This window comes from Salvelinus fontinalis, chromosome 33 (genome assembly GCF_029448725.1).
Source record: "Salvelinus fontinalis isolate EN_2023a chromosome 33, ASM2944872v1, whole genome shotgun sequence".
NCBI classification, from domain to species: Eukaryota; Metazoa; Chordata; class Actinopteri; order Salmoniformes; family Salmonidae; genus Salvelinus; species Salvelinus fontinalis.
In genome coordinates, this window is record NC_074697.1 from 29,215,193 (window position 1) to 29,242,259 (window position 27,067).

At 44.2% G+C, this 27,067-nt stretch overlaps 1 protein-coding gene across 7 annotated transcripts in view; it reads right to left on the reverse strand.

Annotated features, from left to right (window-relative positions):
• Positions 1-27,067, reverse strand: part of LOC129831966 (leucine-rich repeat and fibronectin type III domain-containing protein 1-like) — a 138,203-nt gene that overhangs the window by 54,358 nt on the left and 56,778 nt on the right. For all 7 annotated transcript variants that reach the window (XM_055895649.1, XM_055895651.1, XM_055895648.1 and 4 more), the window contains one exon: positions 4,636-4,689. The gene's annotated coding sequence lies outside the window, so the exon portion shown is untranslated. The remainder of the gene's footprint in view (positions 1-4,635; positions 4,690-27,067) is intronic.

Here is a 27,067-nt window from a genome sequence, read left to right on the forward strand (position 1 = left end):
AGAAACCATAATCACTTTCTCAAGAAAAGTGAGGATAAGGTAATCTCTTTTTAAATGACCAGCTTATCCTCTTTCCTGCTTATCTTAATAAAATCGCACACCAGAAGCTCTGGGTTGTCACTTTCTAAACGCTAATTCAATGAAAAAATACCCCCAAGTTCACCCCTGCTTCAAAGAACATTAATAGTTGGCATATGGTACCATTTCCCCTGATTGATTTGTCAATTTGCTGCTCATGAAAAACCAACAAGGGTTTTTAGCTAGATGTTAATAAAATATATATCAGGTCTGGTACACTGTTTCTCTACTCTTTGTTGTGCAGGTATTCATATTCTACTTAAAGCAGGATAAAATAAGCATACTCTAAAATGAGCTGACATTCGCTTTCTCTGTACTTATGGAATATTGAAATCAGCAGTGCAGGCTTGAAATAACCAGTGACTGGGGACCTAAGACACATTCTAAGTATGAGTTTTCAGATGAGGAAGTTGATGTCAACGGCAGCCAAAATCCCAATTTCTGTAAAGGGTCGATATTTCCCTTTTTTTAATCACAGAGCGAAAAACACACAAATCTCCAACAAAATGTGTTTTGTAGGCTATTTTCCATGAATAGAAGAGGCTGAGGCTGTTTCATAGTGAGAAATGATGTAATTTCACTGACCGGTAGATATAACCCAGCCGGTGAAGTTTCTCAAAGTGTTGTATATGTGATTGCAGCTCATTTTAAAACTGGGCTGTTCCAGTCTAGACTGGTCAAGTGCATCTAAATTACCACAAAAACTTTAAATGAAACACATTTTTTTTGTGTCTGAATTGTTTCCTAAGTTCCTTATCTTGTCAACAACATAATGTCACTGTCCTTTGTATCACACGCACAATGTTATGGTTGGTTTCACTGTCAATCTGTTAATTGTTCTGTCAGTCTCTGAAGGTATCAGATATGTAGCAGGGAATGCAATTTTCCACTGTGCCTAATTAGTGTCATCGTTAGGAACTGACAAACTTACCTCAACACTACTAAGCAAATGCACCATCTGAGGTATGCCTTTTCCATTTTAAAATAATGTCTTCTGTATACAAGTGCGTTCGGAAAGATTTCAGACCTTGACATTTTCCACATTTTGTTACGTTACAGACTAAAATGGATTAAATAAAACATTTCCTCATCAATCTACACACAGTACCTCAAAATGACAAAGTGACAACAGGTTTTTACAAAACGTTGCACATTTATAAATAAAAATATAAATGAAAATACCTTATTTACATAAATATTCAGACGAGAATATTTGAGCTCAGGTGCACCCTGTTTCCATTTATCATCGTTGAGATGCTTCTCCAACTTGATTGGAGTCTACCTGTGGTAAATTCAATGGATTGGACATGATTTTGAAAGGCACACACCTGTCTGGGGAAGGGAACCAGAATTTTTTTGCAGCATTGAAGGTCCCCAAGAACACAGTGGCCTCCATCATTCTTAAACGGAAAAAGTTCGGAACCACCAGGACTCTTCCTAAGACTCTTCCTAAGGCTGGCCGCCCAGCCAGACTAACCAATTGGGGGAAATGGCCTTGGTCAGGGCGGTGACCAAGAACCTGATGGTCACTCTGACAGAGCTCCAGAGCTCCTCTGTGGCAATGGGAGAACCTACCAGAAGGACAACCATCTCTGCAGCACTCCACTGATCAGGCCTTTATGGTAGAGTGGCCAAACAGAAGCCACTACTCAGTAAAAGGCATACGACAGCCCGCTTGGAGTTTGCCAAAAGGCAACTAAAGGACTCTCAGACCATGAGAAACAAGATTGTCTGGTCTGATAAATCCAAGATTGAACTCTTTGGCTTGAATGCCAAGCATCACATCTGGAAGAAACCTGGCACAGTCCCTACGGTGAAGCATGGTGGTGGCAGCATCATGCTGTGGGTATGTTTTTCAGCATCAGGGACTGGGAGACGAGCCAGGACCGAGGCAAAGATGAACAAAGCAAAGTCCAGAGAGATCTTTGATGAAAACCTGCTCCAGAGCGCTCAGGACCACAGACTGGTCGAAGGTTCAACTTCCCACAGGACAACAACCCTAAGCACACAGCCAAGACAACGCAGGAGTGGCTTCGGGACAAGTCTCTGAATGTCCTTGAGTAGCCCAGCCAAAGCCCAAACTTGAACCTCATCTAACATCTCTGGAGAGACCTGAAAATAGCTGTGCAGCGACGCTCCCCATCCAACCTAACAGAGCTTGAGAGGATCTGCAGAGAAGAGTGGGAGAAAATCCCCAAATACATGTGTGCCAAGCTTGTAGCGTCATACCCCAGAAGATTCAAGGCTGTAATCGCTGCCAAAGGTGCTTCACCAAAGTACTGAGTAAAAGGTCTGAATACTTATGTAAATGTGATATTTCAGTAATTTTTTTTTTTATACATTTACAATAAAATTATACAAACCTGTTTTTGCTTTGTCATTATGGGATATTCTGTGTAGATTGATGAGGGGGGAAAAAAACTATTTAATCAATTTTCAAATAAGGCTGTAACGTAACAAAATGTGGAAAAGTCAAGGGGTCCGCATACTTACTAAATGCACTGTAACAACTTGATCGCATAATTTCATTTCAGGATTTGACATAATTATATGTAAAGTGCAACTTATGCCAATACATAAGGAAGGTACTTGTTAGTCCATGAAAATAATTCAAAGCCCTAATCCTAACCATCTAATATATTGTGTGGCCTGCTTTATTAAGCTGTGTTGTACTGTCTGTCTTTGTTCTTCCTGTAGAGATCTGGAAAGCTTTTACAGTACAGATTGTTTCGGTAAAAAACTGAGGGATAGGGCTGGAGAAATGGAACCACTCTGAAATTCATAGACCATCCATAATGTAAAAATGATAGCATTAAACATGTTTTGAGGCTATATAGAGTTTGTTTACATTTACTTTGTTTACCAACATTGGAGCAAAACCCTCTTATATTAGGGGTTTTGATGTGGTAAGACAGTTGAAAAAAGCTCATGAGCCATTTATAAGTTATATTCTTATAAGTTATATTAAATCCAAAAATGGATGTTGCAACAGCTTATTTCCCTTTTAACTTTAATTATTTATATAAATTATTCTTGAAGAGGTTAGGCCACATGCTTAAGAATGATGAAGAAATTGTCACTGACATAAAGCTACTCTAAGCTTTCTCATTATAAAATAAAAGGAACTACTGATCATATACTCTTCACAACTGGTGCCCATACAGTAGGCTTCATTGGGAAAACTAATTTACCCAAGGTATATCAGGTCATATTACTTTCCGCTCTCATAATGACTTTTGTTTTAGGGCCCAGAAGAGTTGACACACAATTACTTTTCTTATGGCTCTGCATGACATTGATGAAGCTGTGAGCAAAAGCAACAAAAAACGGAAGAAAAGTCGAACACTTAGGCTCAGCTAAAAGACTCTCAGTGGACAAAAGTGTAAAGCATCTTGCAAAAATATAAACAATTTCCCAAATCTAGTCACATAGTACAAAGCTTGCATATTTTGTTCCACCAACGCATTTTTGAATATATTTGTCTTGTAAGGCAAAACAGTCTGCCCTTTTCCCATGGTAAAAAATGTTTTACAAGAAAAATACAGATTATTTTTGGACACACTTAAAGAAGCAGGAAATGTGACTCTGAGAGCATTGTTGGTGAGGAGCTCATCACTAATCCTCTTTTGAAATGATTGCACGTCTTCAACTACCTACAATCAATAACTTAAAGCCTGGCTGACTTAGAACACAGAATACACAACAGCAACACATTGCTGATATTCATCTACTTGGGATCCTCTTTATGGATTCGATATGTCATCGACGGCAGACCCTTATAAAACATTGCTATCACCTCCCCCCGGGACTGGATTAATGTTGGAGAGAGGTTCCCCCTTGCCCTATCCCAGTTACAATAATAAATATAGCAAATCCCCCTGAATATCTATTACCAACTTCAATTTCCTGAGAGGAATATCAGTGCTTTCCTCCGTTCATAAGTTAATCAGAACCATCTATTGTAGCTATGTATTATGGAGCCATGTTCACAGCAGCTCAGGGCAGTTGTGCTGTTCATCAGAGGTTGCTGTTTTCTCTATTGAGATAAGAAATTAAATCTGCAGGAGCAGAGGATGCTGGGTTTGCTGCAGGGTGGCGAGGCAGCAGCTCTGATAATGGAGCCGACTCCCATTGCGCAGGCTGGGATGCAACAGCCGTGGCTCCAGCCCAACCCTGCCTATGTGAAAAGATAACAAAACACAGTCGTGGTGAAATAGCTGCACTGGACCAGTAAGGGAATATCGCTGTATGGAACAGAGTTGTGTAGCTCTCTCTGTGTGTATGTGTGTGCGTGTGTGCATGCGTGCGTGAGTGTCTGCGTGCATGAGTACGTGCAGGTGTGTCTGTTTAACAAATATATAATTTGAATAGCTTTTAGAAACTGTTAGTGGGAATAAGGACAGGCCATTCCATTATCCTGTTTTCTTTAGTAATTATTATCCTGTTTTCTTTTGTATATCTTCATTCTCAATGCCATGTCTCACTCCTTCCTCCCCGGGCTAGCCTGAACTGCAGTATGTAAATAAGGTGGCTTCAATTTGAAAAGGTGGCACTCACCAGTATTTGTAGTCTCTTCTCAAATGCTTCTCTCAATGATGACTTCAAAGCAGGCTGCAGAGAAAACAAACAGTCACACTTTAATGTGCTGGCACAAATAACATTTGGAGAATAACCCGCCACTTGTATTGCTGTCACAATCATAAACAGGGTTCAAATTAAAGTCCAATCTTTAATGCCATCAAACAGGGCTCAGCACAAAATGATATGACATTTGTGTTGCTGTAAAACAGTTATACAGCGCTTCTTTTCAAATCAAATAGTATGAATCTGCAGAAACAAAACCAATACATTTCCACAAGCCTATTTGTTCTTCTTCTGAACATTTTATTTCACTTGAGTGATGTTATTTACCAACTTTCAGCTTTACAAAGAAATGCTTCTGAATCATATTTCATGGTCACCAGAAGCTAGCCTTTGTGTCTCTTTTTTCAATTCAATAATTAACCATTTGTACAGAATAGTCTGTACTGTGACACTCTGAGGAAATACAATGCGACAATACATAAGAACAACTGGTGAATAACCGAAGTGATAGACGGACAGTGTGTCGTGAAAAAAGATACCAATAATTTATGCTGTTGAACACCTCAGACTTATCACACAACTGCCAGCGGCACAAACTGCTCTTAAAATATCAATTTATTCTCATTAAACACGCATGTTTAACCTTTTTGAGATATGCATTGTCACTGGATCAACAGAGGAAGAGGAATCAAATTTCCCTCATCTCCTTTCTCCCTCCTCACCAAGCTGGCTGAGAGGGATCAAATTTCCCCCATCTCCTTTCTCCCTCCTCACCAAGCTGGCTGAGAGGGATCAAATTTCCCCCATCTCCTTTCTCCCTCCTCACCAAGTTGGCTGAGAGGGATCAAATTTGCCCCATCTCCTTTCTCCCTCCTCACCAAGCTGGCTGAGAGGGATCAAGGCAGCTATCAAATAGCGTTAATTGAAGGTCCGTGAGATGAAAGGAATACTATTTTCCCTACCCGCTTTTACAGAGATAGGGATAACAAAGGCATTGCACCAATTCTCCTCTGTCAAATGTAAATGCCGCAGCAGCCATCTTGATTATGATCTCCACAGTGGTCCCTTATTGGTACCTGCCATAATAATACATATTCTGTGTCCAATGCAGACAGGTTTACACAGCAAACCTCTGACTGACAAACCGTAATCATAGTGGGTCCATCACTCAGTATGACCAGTGACATTGAGGTGGGCCTTTGAATGTCCTTCAAAAACCCTTGTATCCACAACATTGGTTCACTTTTTAGGGCTTGGGTTCTATTTTGAGATGACATTTATTTCTATTTCATATCGACTCTTTTCTTGACAGTATGTGCATGTTACGCACGCCTCTGCGAAGAGGGAACGCAACTCCCTGCTACAACTCAACTCTCTGAAGTGCAAGAGGTATGGACTGTAGGTGCGAGCAAGGATGACACAAAAGCAGATTTTACCGTTTACTTGGATTTATTTTCTTACACGGTAATATGGGGAAAAGGGGCTGGACGGAACCAAAGCAAAGAAAGTAAATATCAAAGTTCCCCCTCTCCTATCTAACCTGCCTACCCACTTAACTTACCTAACTTAGCACCGTCTGGTGCCCTAACCAAAATACAGGGGGTGGTCCGCCCAGGTCTTACCTAGTGTGCCTAGACAGTAAATATACTACGGGTATATGTATGCCCGCGGGCCTCTTGCCTAAGCACTCCCAAAGTGCCTTCTCCTTCCCCCCTGGGAACAAATAAAAAAGAGTAATTATTAATGATTTCACAAACACTCACAAACACAGGACATAGAAAAACTGCTACCAACAACAACAGTACATACCACACTTTCTGATACACAACCCACACTATATCACAATCTAATTTTTCTCTCTCAATCTCCAAATCTCTACTCCAAATCTCATCTCCTCTCTCTATATATCTTCTGGGCAAAACACTGGCTTTTATCTTCAGGTGGCAATGGTGATTAGAGTCAGCTGCTTCTTGACGAGGGGGCGGGGTCAGCTCCAATCACCAATTAGCCTGGGAGTAGACCAATCAGCTGGTTGGGGAGTACTTCCAGAAGCCATCTCCTGAAACACACACACTAAAATACAAAACAGAACACAGAAACTGGGGAACGTAACAGTGCATGTGATTCCATCACATAAAATCAGCATGGAAGCTAACATTTTGGGGATTTGGCCAAATCCAGCATGATTTGGCAATTCCTTTGTTGGAAAAGTAACATTTACAGATGCCCATTGGCTAGCATTACCCTGACCTAAGACAGCGATGTGAGAAGTACAATTTCATCCATGCATGCATGCCACACTTCACTGAAATGTCCAACTGCTGTTAATGTTCCCCGAGCCATCCAACAGTTAAGGAATCGATTGATATTCTTCGCACTGCAAGCATCAGTAGAATCATTCATACCTCAGCTGGAATCTTATATAAAGAGCATGCTAAAACCAACCCTACACATTTCACACCATTTTGGGGTTTGTGTTAAGTGTAGGGACAGTGTGGTGACAGTCATGTGCAACTCTATGAAACATGGTATTGTATGGTATTTCGATAAGAAATTACTTACAGTATAAGTAAGGCAAGTGATACAGCATGGTCCAACACATAGGTTATGCTCTGACTCATACACTGCCTCAAATTACTTATTTTCTGAGGCTGGAGTCAATGGCTGATGAAAATAGACGACTTGCATCTTTATGAGCATAACTGGTATGGCTGAAAACATCAGATGTGTTCAGACTCATGCATCGCTTCAAACGATGTAATTTCTGGTACTGGCGTAAAAGGCTGATGATTCATTAGATAAGTAAATCAAAGCTGTCTCAGGATGGTGTTTTGTTTCCCTCTCCTTCTACCAGATGTGCCCAGTCTGGGTCCTCTGCCATCATGTGCAACCGATGCAGTCCCTCAGGCAGACAGATACGTAGCTAACGCTTTGTTTGGTGCCGTGCCAAGGACTCAGATTATAGTGCTACAAAAGCAGATGCTTCATACAAGTATTGAAGGAAATGGACGTTGCAGAGGACATTCCTCTTTGGTAATTGCAGGTAGTGTATGGGAATATTCAGTTGAACTGACAGTATCCCAATAAAGACATTTCAAGTTCCTTTCTTCCTCCATTTTAAGGTCCCCTTTCCCCATACTGTAAAAACTGTAGTGATTCCATCCTTGTTCAAACACCTATGAAAATGTTTACTGAAGAGAAAGAACGTGTTACAGTAGATCGTACATTTCTCTGCAGTCCGCCTCTAAGCCCTGTGTGAAAACCTGGGCAAAGAGCTCATATACAATATCTCCTCTATGTGTCAGTCAACCTCACTTGCCACAAGGCTAACACAAACATTAAGAGGACAGGGCCCACGCCTCCAACTTAAAGCCTTCTGTAATGAACACAACATATTTGATCTTGGCCTGTGGTGCCCTGGCCTGAACCAGTAAGATAGGGAAGGATGGGAGGAGTCCAAACCAGCCTATTGATCATATTAAAGCACCTGCACCTCCTCTCTGAAGCACCATACATCTCTCCCTTGATTTGGATCGTTATGGACTGTGAAGTATTCATTTTCATAAACTGAAAATGGAGAGGCGGCCCTATACTCCCCAATTTTATTTATCACAGGTTTGGCTGTAGGAATGTGCTGCATACGAAACTGTGAGGTTTGATTGCAGTATTACCTCTGTCGTTTCCAATTTCATTCACATCACTGGTTTAAAAACAAAGGCAGCGGAGCATGACATGGTTTTCATTAGATACCAGTCAGGAGCGGGGCAGTAACGGTCTCCATTGACTGTGATTTAGCTGATAACGTATGGCTCTCCTAGCAGGCCTCTCCACAGTTGTCACTCTGACCAGGCCCCCACCTTCAGGGCGGCCAATAGGACCTCCACTCTGACCAGGCCCACACCTTCAGGGCGGCCAATAGGACCTCCACTCTGACCAGGCCCATACCTTCAGGGCGGCCAATAGGACCTCCACTCTGACCAGGCCCACACCTTCAGGGCGGCCAATAGGACCTCCACTCTGACCAGGCCCACACCTTCAGGGCGGCCAATAGGACCTCCACTCTGACCAGGCCCACACCTTCAGGGCGGCCAATAGGACCTCCACTCTGACCAGGCCCATACCTTCAGGGCGGCCAATAGGACCTCCACTCTGACCAGGCCCACACCTTCAGGGCGGCCAATAGGACCTCCACTCTGACCAGGCCCCCACCTTCAGGGCGGCCAATAGGACCTCCACTCTGACCAGGCCCATACCTTCAGGGCGGCCAATAGGACCTCCACTCTGACCAGGCCCATACCTTCAGGGCGGCCAATAGGACCTCCACTCTGACCAGGCCCACACCTTCAGGGCGGCCAATAGGACCTCCGCTCTAACCAGGCCCACACCTTCAGGGCGGCCAATAGGACCTCCACTCTGACCAGGCCCACACCTTCAGGGCGGCCAATAGGACCTCCACTCTGACCAGGCCCATACCTTCAGGGCGGCCAATAGGACCTCCAGAGAAAGACAACAACCTAGAACATCCACTGAGATCGGCCACCAGAGAGAACAACTCAAATATGCACGAGTTCAGACTCTTCGGAGTTAGACAGTTAAGCATGAATTGTGGCCTCTACCGTGGAATTTGATTCAATTATCCCTTTTGATTCCTCAGAGCGTTATTAGAGGCTAGGCATTGTTTAAAAAATTATGACCCTAGTTAGTACCACTAAGCAGTAACAAAAATATTGCCTAAGAGAATATGATCATATCAGGCATGCTCCAAGAATCTTTGTTGATTATGCGGCTATTTATAAAAAGTTGCCTAACAAATTAGATGTATTTGCAAGTCAGACTTGACCCAAATCATCTCCCACATGTACATCAGTCAGTGAACCAAGTCAAATATGGAATTAGATGAGGCACTCAGTCAGCTCATATGAATAATGATTATACACAATGCCATTTCACAACGTTGTGCACCAGTAGACACACAAGTTTCTGGGGCTATATCCGTGAACCTAGGCCTACATGCGGACCACATGTGTGAGAGAGGGAGATCAGAGTTTTCCTCAGTTGTTGATGAGTCAGAGTAGATCAAGTTTGGAGCTGATGATCTGATGCTCTAGTAATAGGCTCTCTCCCCTCCTCTCCCTCCCATATGCTTCCCATGTGAGCCTGTGATTATGTACACAGTCCTATTTATACGCTCAGCCATGCTCAGCACTTTAACCGGCTCCACATAAATAATCTGTTGGTATGAGAGGAGGGTGTCCATGAAGGATGGATTCTTTTAACACAGCACTTCTGGCTACTACCAACTTCTATAGGCCTACTCTCTCTCTCTCTCTATCTCTCTCGCTCTCTCTCTCTCCCTCTCTCTCACTCACTCTCTCATCTCTCTCTTCATCTCTCGCTCTCTCTCTCTCTTTCTTCATCTCTTCATCTCTCTTTCTTCATCCATCTCTCTCTCCCTCTCTCTCTCTTCACCTCTCCATATCTTTCTTCATCTCTATCTCTCTCTTCATCTCTCTCTCTCTCTCTTTCCCTCCTGACTGTAATGTATCAGATAATATCCATGTCATAACAAAGTTAAGGTTGCTCCTTAATACAAAGTTTAACAATTGCGTAAGAGCATTAATGGATGCTGGTCTGGAGCTGCCAGCCAACACTGGGAGGGCTGTATTGCTTGTGTTGAAGTGCCCGGGTTAGGTTTTTGAAGGTATGAAGGTCGTATCAGGGTCAGGGCCATTTCCATCTTCACAATGTTGGTTCTATGATCTCACGTCTCAAGCCTCACAACTCTCAGGATTAACTTAGATGGTGCAGGGTATTTTACAGATTGCAGTCAGGCCAAAAGCTTCAGAAAACTGCTCAGTTAAAAAATCCCCAGCAACTGAATGTGTTACCGACCGTCTGACACACTGATGTCGTCTCTCTTTACAGTATTTACCTTTAACTAAATTATTCTGTCAAACTCAACTTTTGTTTACTTTCCTTTGCGTGATTTGATCTACGTTTGCATCTGTTGCATGAAGAAAATAGAATAGAAAACATTTGGCATGTAATAGCTAATTCACCCACTAAAGTGTACACGAAACACTTGGGTAAACCCATTTACTTCAAAGAGCAATACTTCCCTCAGCTTTCCAGAAGTGTAATAGTTAGCTGGGCTCAGACAGCCTTGCTCAGTCATGCTGATGGTGCTATGTCATCCAGAACTCTGTGATCGAAACACCACCGGATTCTCCATTGATGGCCTCATTTGAACCAAGACCCAGATGTGGAAAGAGCACAACTGTTTGCTTAGCCTCTGAGATGCACTTGGGTCTGAGCGTTGTGTATCCAATTACTTGCCTCAATATCTGCAGGCCTTGGACAAACAATGCCTGTGTGTACAGGGGAAAACAGAAGAAAATTGCAAGAAAATTCTCTTTACCAAATGCCATTGGTGAGCAACTGTATTCAGCTTCGGTTTAAATATGGGCTGTTATCACATTTAAATCACTGCACTATCTAGCAATAGTAGCCTGTACTAATAACAACATTAAAATGATATTATGTTGTACCAGTCCTTTAACAGTAAGTGTGCTCAGACGTCTTGTCCGTTCATGTCAGCATATTGACATTCTAACTGATATTGAAAGGGATTATGTGACTTAAGCCTACATGTTTTGCATGCCTGGAGAAGTGTTCCACAGTTATCTCTGTCTGATTACTCACTTCCTCCCTCTCAGATTATCCAATGAAAAAAGACAACTTTTTTGCCTAACATCCTTAAAAAAGCTCTCTCTATTCCTGTGAATCAGAAATATGCGGCCGTGGACGCTCCAGCCCCTTTATGTCACTCAGGAATCTTTCCACATGTCAGGGAGGATGTGCTGTGAAACATGGATGAGATTTAAGGTGACTGGGGAGAAAAAACAATGACTGGTGAGAGCTGAGCTGGAAATCATCAAGGGGGGTGTGTATTGTCATCAACAGTAGCTGTAAGTTATGGGATGGCTTCAGACAGTTTTATATTTAATACTTTCAGTAGTGTTCTGGAATTCTTAAATCCTCTTTGGTATTCAGCCCTTGTGTTGGATTCAACATTTGATGTGACCCAATGTCTTCCCACAGCTGTCTTTCGGTAGAGAAGGTGCAGATTTCCATTAAGATAGAGAGAGATTCTCCTTCCTACTGCACACAGAAAGAACTTCAAAGATCTCACTATTTTATATCCATGAAGATGTTTTGGTACTTTTGAAGGACAGAAACACTACAGAGATAATCTGGGTATAGTGGGCAGAGTTATAAAACCGGTCACATTGATGACGTCCCTCTTCAATTAATACTAGACACACCAGGCAAAGTCGACATCCTTCACACATTTCCGCGGAAACAAGATAAAGAATATAAGATTGTGAATCATAATTTGACCTACTTTTTATGCTCGTCATATGGCCAACAGACACTCCTGCCTACAGCTCCAAGGATGAAGACCCATGACTCAGCTTAATAACACAGTCGACATATCACTTACAGACTTATTTCTATGCAATACAGCTGTTGTTCAATGAAGCACTACAGATGATTAGGTACAGTACACAGGAGAGTTGTTACCGGCAGATTCAAGATGTACTCACATCCTACCATACCCTTGTCTGTACATTATGCCTTGACTCTATTCTTCCACGCCCAGAAATCTGCTCCTTTTACTCTCTGTTCCAAATGCACGAGACGACCAGTTCTTATAGCCTTTAGTCGTACCCTTATCCTACTCCTCCTCTGTTCCTCTGGTGATGTAGAGGTTAACCCAGGCCCTGCAGCCCCCAGCACCACTCCTATTCCCCAGGCGCTCTCATTTGTTGACTTCTGTAACCATAAAAGACTTGGTTTTAATGCATGTTAACATTAGAAGCCTCCTCCCTAAGTTTGTTTTATTCACTGCTTTAACACGCTCCGCCATTCCTGATGTCCTAGCCGTGTCTGAATCATGGAAGGCTTAGGAAGGCCACCTAAAATCCTGAAATTTCCATCCCTAACTATAATATCTTCTGACAAGATAGAACTGTCAAAGGAGGCAGAGTTGCAATCTACTGCAGAGTTCTGTCATACAATCCAGGTCTGTGCCCAAACAATTCGAGCTTCTACTTTTAAAAATCCACCTTTCCAGAAACAAGTCTCTCACCGTTGCCGCTTGTTATAGACCCCCTTCAGCCCCCAGCTGTGCCCTGGACACCATATGTGAATTGATTTCCCCCCATCTATCTCCAGATTTCGTACTGTTTAGGTAAACTAAACTGGAATATGCTTAACACCTCGGCTGTCCTACAATTTAAGCTAGATGCCCTCAATCTCACAGAAAATATCAAGGAACCTACATGGTACAACCCTAAATCTGTAACCATGGGCACCCTCTTAGATATCATCCTGACCAACTTGCCCTCTAAATATACCTCTGCTGTCTTCAACCAGGATCTCAGCGATGACTGCCTCTTTGCCTGTGTGCGTGAGGGGTCCGCAGTCAAATGACCACCCCTCATCACTGTCATACGTTCCCTAAAACAATTCAGCGAGCAGGCCTTTCTAATCGACCTGGCCCGGGTATCCTGGAAGGATATTGACCTCATCCCGTCAGTAGAGGATGCCTGGTTGTGTAACGGCTGACGCTCTCCTCATCCTCGGATGAGGTGAGGAGAGAAGGATCTTCAGACCAAAACGCAGCATTTGGGAAATAAGCCATCTTTATTATGAATACGATGGCAACACGAAACGAAACAAAACACTTTCAAAACTACAAAACAAGAAAACGACGTTGACGAAACCTGAACATAAACTTACATAACTAAACATAAACTTACGTACAGGAAACAGACGACATCGAAACGAAACGAAACAAACAAACGCTACAGTCCAGTGTGGCACGAACATACATACTGACACAGGAGACAATCACCCACAACGAACACTGTGACAACGCCTACCTAAATATGACTCTTAATTAGAGGAACGCCAAACACCTGCCTCTAATTAAGAGCCATACCAGGTAACCCAAAACCAACACAGAAACAGAAAACATAGAATGCCCACCCAACCTCACGTCCTGACCAACTAACACACATAACAACTAACATAAATAGGTCAGGAACGTGACAGGTTGCTCTTTAAAAGTGCTTTCCGCGCCATAATTAAATAAGCATGCCCATTCAAAAAAAATGAAATTCGTGGCCAAAAGTTTTGAGAATGACACAAATATTAATTTTCACAAAGTCTGCTGCCTCATTGTCTTTAGATATTTTTTTCCGAATTACAATGGAATACTGAAGTATAATTACAAGCATTTCATAAGTGTCAAAGGGTTTTATTGACAATTACATTAAGTTGATGCAAAGAGTCAATATTTGCAGTGTTGACCCTTCTTTTTCAAGACCTCTGCAATCTGCCCTGGCATGCTGTCAATTAACTTCTGGGCCACATCCTGACTGATGGCAGCCCATTCTTGCATAATCAATGCTTGGAGTTTGTCAGAATTTGTGGGGTTTTGTTTGTCCACCCGCCTCTTGAGGATTGACCACAAGTTCTCAATGGGATTAAGGTCTGGGGAGTTTCCTGGCCATGGACCCAAAATATCGATGTTTTAGTTATCACTTTTGCCTTATGGCAAGGTGCTCCATCATGCTGGAAAAGGCATTGTTCGTCACCAAACTGTTCCTGTATGGTTGGGAGAAGTTGCTCTCGGAGGATGTGTTGGTACCATTCTTAATTCATGGCTGTGTTCTTAGGCAAAATTGTGAGTGAGCCCACTCCCTTGGCTGAGAAGCAACCCACACATGAATGGTCTCAGGATGCTTTACTGTTGGCATGACACAGGACTGATGGTAGTGCTCACCTTGTCTTCTCCAGACAAGCTTTTTTTCCAGATGCCACAAACAATCAGAAAGGGGATTCATCAGAGAAAATGACTTTACCCCAGTCCTCAGCAGTCCAATCCCTGTACCTTTTGCAGAATATCAGTCTGTCCCTGATGTTTTTCCTGGAGTAAAGTGGCTTCTTTGCTGCCCTTCTTGACACCAGGCCATCCTCCAAAAGTATTTGCCTCACTGTGCGTACAGATGCACTCACACCTGCCTGCTGCCATTCCTGAGCAAGCTCTGTACTGGTGGTGCCCCAATCCCGCAGCTGAATCAACTTTAGGAGACGGTCCTGGCGGTTGCTAGACTTTCTTGGGCACCTTGATGCCTTCTTCACAACAATTGAACCGCTCTCCTTGAAGTTCTTGATGTTAATCCGATAAATGGTTGATTTAGGTGCAATCTTACTGGCAGCAATATCCTTGCCTGTGAAGCCCTTTTTGTGAAAAGCAATGATGACGGCACGTGTTTCCTTGCATGTAACCATGGTAGACAGAAGAACAATGATTCCAAGCAACACCCTCCTTTTGAAGCTTCCAGTTTGTTATTCGAACTCAATAAGCATGACAGAGTGATCTCCAGCCTTGTCCTCGTCAACACTCACACCTGTGTTAACGAAAGAATCACTGACATTATGTCAGCTGGTCCTTTTGTGGCAGGGCTGAAATGCAGTGGAAATGTTTTTGGGGTGATTCAGTTAATTTGCATGGCAAAGAGGGACTTTGCAATTAATTGCAATTCACCTGATCACTCTTCATAACTTTCTGGAGTATATGCAAATTGCCATCATACAAACTGAGGCAGTAGACTTTGTGAAAATTTATATTTGTGTCATTCTCAAAACTTTTGGCCATGACTGTTGAACTAAGAACAGATATAGCCCTTGGTTCACCCCAGACTTGACTGCCCTTGACCAGCACAAAAACATCTTGTGGCGTTCTGCATTAGCACAAAATTGCCCCTGCGATATCCAGCTTTTCAGGGAAGTCAGGAACCAATATACTCAGTCCGTTAGGAAAGCTAAGGCTAGCTTTATCAAACAGAAATTTTCAGCCTGTAACACTAACTCCAAAAGGTTTTGGGACACTGTAAAGTCCACCATAGCAACACCCACCCGTAGCACGTGCTCGACCAGGTAAATTTCACTGGTCATCCCCAAAGCCAACACTTACTTTGGCCGCCTTTCCTTCCAGTTCTCTGCTGCCAACGACTGGAACGAATTGCAAAAATCACTGAAGCTGGAGTCTTATATCTCCCTCTCTAACTTTAAGCATCAGCTGTCACACAGCCAATCTGTACACAATCTGTATACCTGTACACAGCCAAGCTGTAAATAGCACACCCAACTTCCTCATCCCCATATTGTTATTTATCATCTTGCTCTATTGCACCCCAGTATCTCTACTTGCACATCATCATCTGCACATCTATCACTCCAGTGTTAATGCTAAATTGTAATTATTTTGCCTCTATGGCCTATTTATTGCCTTACCTCCCTACTCTTCTACATTTGCACACACTGTACATATATTTTTCTACTGTGTTATTGAATGCACATTTGTTAATGTGTAACTCTGTGTTGTTTTTGTCGCAATGCTTTGCTTTATCTTGGCCAGGTCGCAGTTGTAAATCAGAACTTGTTCTCAACTGGCCTACCTGGTTAAATAAAGGTGGAAAAAAATAATAATAATCTGCCCTTGGAACCAACTCTTTCTGCAATTTCAGCAACAGCAGTCAACCTGCATTTTCTCTTTCCCAGCCTTAACATGAGACAGTTGAAGTTGAAGTCGGAAGTTTACATACACCTTAGCCAAATACATTTAAACTCAGTTTTCACAATTCCTGACATTTAATCCTAGCAAAATGTCCCTGTCTTAGGTCAGTTAGGATCACCACTTTATTTTTAGAGGGTAAAATGTCTCGTCGTTGGTAGAAGGAGAGGAGGACCAAATCGCAGCGTGGTATGTATCCATATTTATTTGAATACATTTTTTAAGACGAACAAAACAATAAACAAAACTAAACCCAACGACGCTACAGTCCTGAACTTGAGAATATGTAAAACACAAATAACGCACGAACAGGAACAATCACCCACAAACAAACAGTGAGAACAGCCTACCTTAATATGGTTCCCAATCAGAGACAACGTAAAACACCTGCCTCTGATTGAGAACCATATCAGGCCAATTAGACAACCCTAAACCAATGAAACACATAACATAGAATATACCCACCCAGCTCACGTCCTGACCAACTAAACAAAGACTAAACAACGGAAATAAGGTCAGGAACGTGACAATGTCAGAATAATAGTAGAGAGAATGATGACCCAGTGGGTCAGAAGTTTACATACACTCAATTAGTATTTGGTAGCATTGCCTTTAAATTGTTTAACTTGGGTCAAACATTTCAGGTAGCCTTCCACAAGCTTCCCACAATAAGTTGGGTGAATTTTGGCCTATTCCTCCTGACAGAGCTGGTGTAACTGAGTCAGGTTTGTAGGCCTCCTTGCTCGCACACGCTTTCTCAGTTCTGCCCACACATTTTCTATAGGATTGAGGTCAGGGCTTTGTGATGCCCACTCCAATACCTTGATATTGTTGTCCTTAAGCCATTTTGCCACAACTTTGGAAGTATGCTTGGGGTCATTGTCCATTTGGAAGACACATTTGCGACCAAACGTCCTGACTGAGGTCTTGAGATGTTGCTTCAATATATCCACATAATTTTCCTGCCTCGTGATGCCATCTATTTTGTGAAGTGCACCAGCTCTTCCTACAGCAAAGCACCCCCACAACATGATCCTGTCACCCCCGTGCTTCACGGTGTTCTTCAGCTTGCAAGCCCCACCTTTTTCCTCCAAACATAACGATGGTCATTATGGCGAAACAGTTCTCTTTTTGTTTCATCAGACCAGAGGAGATTTCTCCAAAAAGTATGATCTTTGTCCCCATGTGCAGTTGCAAACCGTAGTCTGGCTTCTTTATGGCGGTTTTGAGCAGTGGCTTCTTCCTTGCTGAGCGGCCTTTCAGGTTAGGTCGATATAGGACTCGTTTAACTGTGGATATAGATACTTTTGTACCTGTTTCCTCCAGCATCTTCACAAGGTCCTTTGCTGTTGTTCTAGGATTGATTTGCACTTTTCGCACCATCTCTAGGAGACAGAACAAGTCTTATTCCTGAACGGTATGACGGCTGCGTGGTCCCATGGTGTTTATACTTACGTACTATTGTTTGTACAGATGAACGTTGTACCTTCAGGCATTTGGATTTTTGCTCCCAAGGATGAACCAGACTTGTGGAGGTCTGCAATTTTTTTTCAGAGGTCTTGGCTGATTTGTTTTGATTTTCCCATGATGTCAAGCAAAGAGGCACTGAGTTTGAAGGTAGGCCTTGAAATACATCAACAGGTACACCTCCAATTGACTCAAATGATGTCAATTAGCCTATCAGAAGCTTCTAAAGCCATGACATAATTTTCTGGAATTTTCCAAGCTGTTTGAAGGCACAGTCAACTTAGTGTATGTAAACTTCTGACCCACTGGAATTGTGATACAGTGAATTATAAGTGAAGTAATCTGTCTGTAAACAATTGTTGGAAAAATTACTTGTGTCATGCACAAAGTAGATGTCTTAACCGACTTGCCAAAACTATAGTTTGTTAACAAGAAATGTGTGGAGTGGTTGAAAAACGTGTTTTAATGACTCCAACCTAAGTGTATGTAAACTTTTGACTTCAACTGTATCAATGTCTTAAGCCCTCATCTTGTGCCCTACTGCCCTCCATTCGTTCCTGTGATGCAAATCCTGTGGAATGTTTAATGTAGATGGATGATAAATATCAACTACAGTTTCAAACCAATTTAAGGCACAACATTTTTCAGAATAAATTGTAATCTAGCGTACTGGATATGTACAGCAGTATATGTATAGCATAGCAGCATGTGCAGTATAATACATCATTCATCAGTCAATTAAATTAAATTGCCTTCTGAGAAAAAACATATATTTTCATCTGTTGAGATGAAGGACCTTTTGTAATTTTGAAATAAATTAGGTCAAGTGTGGTTAGATACAGCCTATTACACTCCCACTAGTGATTACCACCAACACCCATATGTTGTGTTATTACAGTAAGAAATCTGTGCTATACGGCCGTGAATTATCCTGTTTTTGACCATTGAGAGCAGATCAGCAACAATATTGAGAGAAAAAAGGGGTTGTTGATTGTTAATGGCCTTGGGAGCAATGAGAAAGCCAATAATGAAACAGCTTTGTAATGTCCTGTTGCACCATGGGAATGAGGCAGAGAAAGCTGTGAAAGGATTTCTGTTCTGTCAAGGTCAATTGTTCCAGGTTGATTTGATTATGAAGAGGAAAATGAGCTTAACAGTAAGCTATCTTAATAGCTGTGCATCAAATATTGGAAAACGAACTGGTATCTACAGTAGCTGAGTGTAGAAAAGGGATTACGTTATATTCATTACAAAAACAGAATCCTTGGCACAGCTGTAGGGCGTCAGGTTAATATGTGTGAGATCCTTAATTTGAGCTATCCTCCATCCTGGGCGCAATGTACACTTTTCAGCCCACCATATACATTACATTCTCTATCAGAAGCCTAAGGCTTTAACTGAGGCAGCTTAAATTGGGTGGGATTGAAAACGAATGAAAGGGCTACAGCATTATTTGTCATTACTTTGTCATAATATCCCTTTGGATGAGAGACTGTGCAAACTATGTACTGTAACCACGCCAGCTTTATCCCTTATGGGAATAAACAGTGAAATGAGACAGCACATTGAGACCGGGTCTCAGATTGGAGTCGTTCTAGTTTATCCCATCATATGAACATGGAAAGGCCAGGGTGGGAAAGGGAAGAAGTCTGAGAGATATGCATACACAGAGAATAGATCAGTAGTGGACATTCAGCTAGCCATGCAGAAAACGAGCTGTGTGGAGTGAGCTCCCAGGTTAATGTACTAAGCTGAATGGCAAGCCCCGCTCATTAACCTCACTCTATTATGGAGGAGATGGCCTTTCTTGCCCCGGGGCTCAGGCCATGTGGCTCTGTCCTCCAACCCGCCCAGGCCAGGATCCAGGCCACCAGGCCACCAGACAGCCCCCCGGAGACCCTGCATGCATGGAGATCCATCTGTGAAACGCAGATGATGAGAGACTTGAGTCACTCAACAAGACGCCCCGTGCCTCACAGATGGATGCCAGATTAAGCAGGATTTGTATCCATAATGAAAACAGGGTGGTGAGACTTTGTTGTTGGCTGGCTGGTACAGAGGAACGGGGGTGGAGGGAATGGAGAGGTGGTTTGACAAGTGTGTGATGCATACTCCTGTGACGGCAGCAACCATCAGAGAGCTGTGGGCTGTCAGAGATTGATAACCCAGACAGCAGGAGAGGTGTGGCATCTACCCAGGCCACTAGCCTGTCACCGGGCCGGATGTGATCCACAGTTCAATGAGGCCCTCTTTACATGACATGTCACATGTAGATTGGGATCTGACACACGAGCATTGTCAGGAATCTATTTTTCATTAAAGGTAGAAAGATTCCTGTTTGACATTTCTCTCAACATCATTATCTCTACATTCTTGTTCGTCAGTTGGTTTCTACTACATGCTCAATGCAAACAGCATAAAGAAATCCCTTACTTTATTTTGCTCTTACATTTAACATATTGATTTATATATTATCCTCCTAAGCGCGATGTCCACGCCCCTGCGGAAATCTAATTAACATAATTTAAAAAATCCCTGAAAAATCGGTCAGCTTAAACTACATATATCCGTCTCAATCCACCCATTAACTATGTCGCACTTCCCCATCTGTGGTGAAAGGTGACAGAGCTAGAGCAGTGTTTGTCACACCATGAGACATCAGTCTTCTCACAAAATCGTCTGTACCGTCCGAACAGTTTGGCCTACAAAATATTAAACTCTCACGAAAATCATTGTGTTCTCCGTTTCGATCTATGACCCCCACAAGAGTCTTGGGACTCGTCGGAAGTCAGTACAGCCGATCTGCCAACTCCTGTCTGTAGCGTCCGAACAGTTTAGGCTACACACTAATATAATAAGGTGAGACTCTCACGAACACGTACAGTATCAATCAAACGTTTGGACACACCTACTCATTCAAGGGTTTTTCTTTATTATTACTTTTTTCTACATTGTAGACATCAAACTATGAAATAACACATATGGAGTCATGTAGTAACCAAAAAAAGTGTTAAACAAATCAAAATATATGTTTATTTGAGATTCTTCAGTAGCCAACATTTGCCTTGATGACAGCTTTGCACACTCTCTGCATTTTCTCAACCTGCTTCATGAGGTCGTCACCTGGAATGCATTTCAATTCCTTCTTAATGCTTTTGAGCCAATCAGTTGTGTTGTGAAATGGTAGGGGTGGTATACAAAAGACAGCCTACTTGGTAAAAGACCAAGTCCATATTATGGCAAGAACAGCTCAAAAAGCTGAGTCGGAGAAATGAGTCGGAAAATTTCAAGAACTTTGAAAGTTTGCAGTCGCAAAAAGCATCAAGCGCTATTGTGAAACTGTCACACCCTGATCTGTGTCACGATCGTTATAATGAGTGGACCAAGGTGCAGCGTGGTATGGTTCCATCCTCTTTATTAGGCAGTGAAACTCAAAGAAAAGAATAAAGCGCAAAACGAAACGTGAAGCTCATGTAGTGCTCGCAGGCAACTATACATAGACAGAAAATCCCACCAACAACAGACCAAGCAGCGTGCCCAGGAGGAAATCCAGCAGTGGAGGACATCCTGGATGCTAGAAGAGGTTAATGCAGGAGACAGAAGCCTGCCATGGAAGCAGGCAGAAGCAGCGAGGGAGCAACACGACGACACCGGGGTTCGCGGCCACGACGGAAGCCCGAGAGTCAGCCTCAAAAAAAATTTGGGTGGGGGCACACGGAGTGGTCGGAGACGCTGAGGGGTGAGTCAGAGACCGAGGAGGAAGATTGAGCGAGGAGTGGGTGGCGGAAGTTGACGGGAGTGAACCAAAGACTGTCAGTGAGTTGAGGGAGAATGTGGAGGAGAGAGAAATGAGAGAGTTATTGAATTGGTGGAGGATGCACGACATTTTCACTAAGGAGCGTGTTATCGACGTAAAGCCACCTGAGTCAGCTCTCCGTACTCATCCTAAGAAGTGTGTTGAAGTTCCGGTACAAGTGATGCCAGCTATATGCACCAGGTCTCCAGTACGCCTTCCCAGCCCAGTACGTCCTGTGCCAACTCCCCGTACTCGTCCTGAGAAGTGTGTTAAAGTTCCGGTACAAGTGATGCCGGCTATACGCACCAGGCCTCCAGTGCGCCTCAAAAGTCCAGTACGTCCTGTGCCTCTTCCCCGCACTCGCCCTGAGGTGCGTGTCACCAACCCGGTTCCACATGTACCGGTCCCACGCATCAGGCCTCCAGTGCACCTCCACAGTCCAGAGCTTCCGGCGACAGTTCCCAGTCTAGAGCTTCCGGCGACAGTACCCAGTCCAGAGCTTCCGGCGACAGTTCCCAGTCCAGAGCTTCTGGCGACGTTTCACAGTCTGGAACCTCCAACGACGGTCCACAGTCCGGAACCTCCAACGACGGTCCGCGGTCCAGAACCTCCAACGACGGTCGGTAGTCCAGAGCCTCTAGCGACGGTCTACGGTCCAAAGCCTCTAGCGATGGTCTGCGGTCCAGAGTCTCCAGCGAAGTTCTGTGATCCAGAGTCTCCAGCAACGGTCTGCGGTCCAGAGCTTCCTGCGACGGTCGGCGGTCCAGAGCCTCCAGCGACGGTATGCAGTCCAGAGCCTCCTGCGAGGGTTCCAAGTCCGGAGCCTCCGGCGACGATCCACGGTCCGGAGTCCCCGGCGACGATCTACGGTCCGGAGACCCCGGCGACGATCCACTGTCCGGAGTCCCCGGCGACGATCCACGGTCCGGAGTCCCCGGCGACGATCCACGGTCCGGAGCCTCCCGCGACGATCCACGGTCCGGAGCCTCCAGCAACGAATCACGGTCAGGTTCCTCCGGCGACGATCCAAGGCCCAAAGTCCCCGGCGATGATCCAAGGCCCGAAGCCCCCGGCGACGACCTGCGGTCCGGTTCCTACGGCGACGACCTGCGGTCAGGTTCCTCTGGTGACGATCCAAGGGCCAAAGCCCCCGGCGACGAGCCACGGTCCGGTTCCCAATGTCACAGCCGTTAAAAGAAGAGGACCAAGGTGCAGTGTGGTGAGCGTACATTTTCCTTTTATTTATAAAAATTATGCCGAACAAAACAATAAACACTACAAACACAAACCGTGAAGCTAAAGGCTATGTGCCCCAAACAAAGTTAACTTCCCACAAAGACAGGTGGAAAAAAGGGCTACCTAAGTATGGTTCTCAATCAGAGACAACGATAGACAGCTGCCTCTGATTGAGAACCACACCCGGCCAAACACAAAGAAATAGAAAACATAGAAATAAAGAAACTAGAATGCCCACCCTAGTCACACCCAATCAGAGGCAGCTGTTTATCGTTGTCTCTGATTGGAGATCATATTTAGGCAGCCATTTCCCCATTGTGCTTTGTGGGATCTTGTCTATGTATGCGAGCACTACATGAGCTTCATGTTTCGTTTTGCGCTTTATTGTTTTCTTTGAGTTTCACTACCTAATAAAGAGGATGGAACCATACCACGCTGCACCTTGGTCCACTCATTATAACGATCGTGACAATCTGTTTCACCTGTCTTTGTGATTGTCTCCACCCCCCTCCAGGTGTCACCCATCTTCCCCATTATTCCCAGTGTATTTATTCCTGTGTTCTGTTTGTCTGTTGCCAGTTCGTCTTGTCAAGCTTACCAGCATGTTTTTCCGAGCTCCTGTTTTTTCCTAGTCTCTGTTTTTCTAGTCCTCCCGGTTCTGACCTCTTACCTGCCCTGACACTAAGCCCACCTGTCTGACCATTCAGCCTGCCCTGACCTCGAGCCTGCCTGCCGCCCTGTACCGTTTGAAACTCTGACCTGGTTTATGAACTTTTGCCTGCCCTCAACCTGCCTCTTGCCTGCCCCTTGTTGTTCAATAAGTATCAGAGACTTGAACCATCTGCCTCCTGTGTCTACATCTGGGACTCGTCCTGTGTTGTTATCTTCTTTGGGGTAGGGGGCAGTATTTTCACGTCCGGATGAAAAGCATGCCCAGAGTAAACGGCCTGCTACAAAGCCATAAAAGCTAGAATATGCATATTATTAGTAGATTTGGATAGAAAACACTCTGAAGTTTCTAAAACGGTTTGAATGATGTCTGTGAGTATAACAGAACTCTCTGGCAGGCAAAAACCTAGGAAAAAATCCAACCAGGAAGTGGGAAATCTGAGGTGGGTCAATTTTTAACCCAGCTCTTATTGAAGATACAGTGGGATATTGGTAATGTTGCACTTCCTAAGGCTTCCACTAGATGTCAACAGTCTTTAGAACCTTGTCTGATGCTTCTACTGTGAAGTGGGGCCGAATGAGAGGGGATTGAGTAAGGTCTACCATGACCTGAACATGCGCTGACCATGCGCGTTCATGTGAGAGCGAGCTCTGTTCCATCGCACTTATGAAGACAAAGGAATTCTCCGGTTGGAACATTATTGAAGAATTATGTTAAAAACATCGTAAAGATTGATTCAATACTTCGTTTGTCATGTTTTTACGGACTGTAATATAACTTTTTTAAACTTTACGTCCGTACTTTTCGCTGGACTTGAACGCGCGTCGTGAGTTTGGAAAGGGTACTGAACGCTAGAACAACAAGGAGGAATTTGGACATAAATGATGGACATTATCGAACAAAACAAACATTTATTGTGGAACTGGGATTCCGGGGAGTGCATTCCTGGGAGATCATCAAAGGTAAGTGAATGTTTATAATGTTATTCCTGACTTCTGTTGACTGCACAATATGGCGGATATATTGTTGTCTTGATTGAGCTCTGAGCGCCGACCTCAGATTATTGCATGGTTTGCTTTTTCCGTAAAGCTTTTTTGAAATCTGACACAGCGGTTGCATTAAGGAGAAGTGCATCTAAAAATCCATGCATAACAGTTGTAACTTTTAGCAATGTTTATTATGAGTATTCCTGTAAATTGATGTGGCTCTCTGCAAAATCAGCGGATGTTTTGGAACTTCTGAACGTAACGTGCCAATGTAAACTCAGATTTTTGATTATAAATATGAACTTTACCGAACAAAACATACATGTATTGTGTAACATGAAGTCCTATGAGTGTCACCTGATGAAGATCATCAAAGGTTAGTGATTCATTTTATCTCTATTTCTGCTTTTTGTGAATCCCCTCTTTGGCTAGAGAAATGGCTGTGTTATTCTGTGAATAGGCACTCACCTAACAATCGTTTGGTTTGCTTTCGTCGTAAAGCCTTTTTGAAATCGGACACTGTGGCTGGATTTACAACAAGTGTATCTTTAAAATAGTGTAAAATACATGTATGCTTGAGGAATTTTAATTATGGGATTTCTGTTTTTTTGAATTTAGCGCCCTGCAGTTTCACTGGCTGTTGACGAGGTGGGACGCTACCGTCCCACGTACCCTAGAGAGGTTATAGTACGAACTGGCCATGACTGACCCAGCAGACTCGGACCATCTCCGCAGCACTATTTCCCTGCATGGATCCACCATTGAAAGACATAAGGAGCTACTCCAGAACCTTGTGGAAGGGCTCCATTCACTGGCGGAATGCCACGACCAGCAGTTCAAGACGTTACTGGAGAAATTCTGTGGATTATCTCACAGGTTGTATACCACAACGGAGACCTCCCAGTCGCTCAGTAACTCCCCTACCAGTGGTGGGTTGGTACAGCCTACCCTGGCTCCCCGAGAACCCTGCTTATCTCCTCCGGAGCGATATTCTGGGGATCCTGGAAACTGCTGTTGACAGGGTATTTGTGGACCTTAAGCAATGGTTCACTACAGCCCCCATCCATCCTGAGCTGGCCGGTCAGTTTGTGGTTGAGGTTGACGCTTCTGACATGGGAGTGGGGGCCGTCCTGTCCCAGCGATCTGTCCAGGACCAAAGGCTTCATCCCTGTGCCTTCCTGTCCCATCGTCTCAACTCCGCGGAAAGGAACTATGACGTTGGGAACCGGGAACTTCATTAAGATGGTGCTGGAGGAGTGGAGGTACTGGCTGGAATGGGCAGAACATTCATTTTTGGTGAGGACTGACCATAAGAATTTATAATTCCTCCGCACAGCCAAGTGTCTTAACTCTATGCAGGCCTGTTGGACCCTGTTATTCACCAGGTTCAACTTCACCATCTCCTGCCGCCCAGGGTCCAAAAATGTGAAGCCGGACGCCCTCTCTCACCTGTACAGTTCCGCTGCCACACCCTCTGAATCTGAGCCCATCCTCCCTACCTCATGTCTTGTGGCTTCAGTTGTCTGTGGTATTGAGGCCCTGGTCCGCAAGGCACAACGTACCCAGGCGGACCCAGGGGAGGGCCCAGCTAACCGGATGTTCATCCCTGATTCGGCCGGTCTCAGGGCCTTCCTCCGACAATGTTTCTGGTGGCCCACTATGGTTCCAGACGTCTCGTCTCAAAACAAGACTCTGGTGGCAAGCTCCGTCTGGCCTCCTTCAGCCACTCCCTGTACTTCATCACCCCTTGGTCCCATATTTCTCTGGATTTTGTCACTGGGCTCCTTCCGTCAGATGGCAACACCACCATCCTTACAGTGGTGGACAGGTTCTCTAACGTTGCCCATTTCATCCCTCTCCTCAAGTTACCATCAGCCAAGGAGACGGCCCAGCTCATGGTGCAGCACGTCTTCCGAATCCATGGACTCCCAGTCAACATTGTCTCTGATCACGGTCCTCAGTTTTCGGCCCAATTCTGGAAGGCATTCTGCACCCTTATTGGGTCGTCGGCCAGCCTGTCCTTCGGGTTTCATCCCTAGTCCAACGGCCAGTCGGAGCGAGCCAATCAAGACATGGAAATGACACTTCGGTGTCTCGTCCCTACCAAACCCACCACCTGGAGCCAGCAACTGGTCTGGGTGGAGTATGCGAGGAAAACTCTTCCCTGCTTGGCCACTGAGCTCTCCCCTTTCGAGTGCTCCATGGGGTATCAGCCTCTGCTCTTCCCGGAGCAAGAAGTAGAAGTCAACATAGTCTCAGCCCAGATGTTCGTCTGCCGCTGTCGGCGTACCTGGAAAAGAGCTCGTTGGCTCTTCTCAAGACCACCTCCAGGTCCTGTCGACAAGGGGACCGCCACCGGACTCCGGCTCCCCACTATCATCCTGGGCAGAGGGTATGGCTGTCTGTATGGGACCTGCCCCTCCGGGTGGAGTCCCGCAAACGTTCCCCCCGTTTCATTGGTCCTTTCCCCATCTCTAGATTTCCCCATCTCTTTCTCCATCTCGTACTCCCACTGTTGTTTGTCTGCTGTTACCCTGTACCCTCCATATACACCCTACTTTTCATTTGTCCAGGATTAAGCCCATGTCTCACAACTCTTTGTC